The following is a 319-nucleotide window of genomic DNA, read 5'->3' on the forward strand; positions in this document are numbered from 1 at the left end:
CCTAAATTTGTGTTCTTTTTTTTATATAGACTCAAATTTTTCTTAGGTTGAACCTGTTCATATCTAAGATTCTAGTACCTCTGATTGTAGAAGTTAAGATGTGTGAAAGAAAGGTCCCAGATAGCCTCTGAGAGATACATCCGATCGGGAGAATGGATTAGCGTGGAAGCTATCGGTTTCTTTGGCGATAAAAAGTTTTATTTCTTATGTGGGACGATAAGGGCTGGCTGCCGGAAAAATGAAATGCGCAAGAAGACTTCTATATAAAGTAGTAGAAATAAACGGCTTCAATAGTGCGATCAGAATTATTTTTTTTATA

The sequence above is a fragment of the Drosophila santomea genome, unplaced genomic scaffold (genome assembly GCF_016746245.2).
Source record: "Drosophila santomea strain STO CAGO 1482 unplaced genomic scaffold, Prin_Dsan_1.1 Segkk63_quiver_pilon_ctg1_scaf, whole genome shotgun sequence".
Taxonomy (NCBI): Eukaryota; Metazoa; Arthropoda; class Insecta; order Diptera; family Drosophilidae; genus Drosophila; species Drosophila santomea.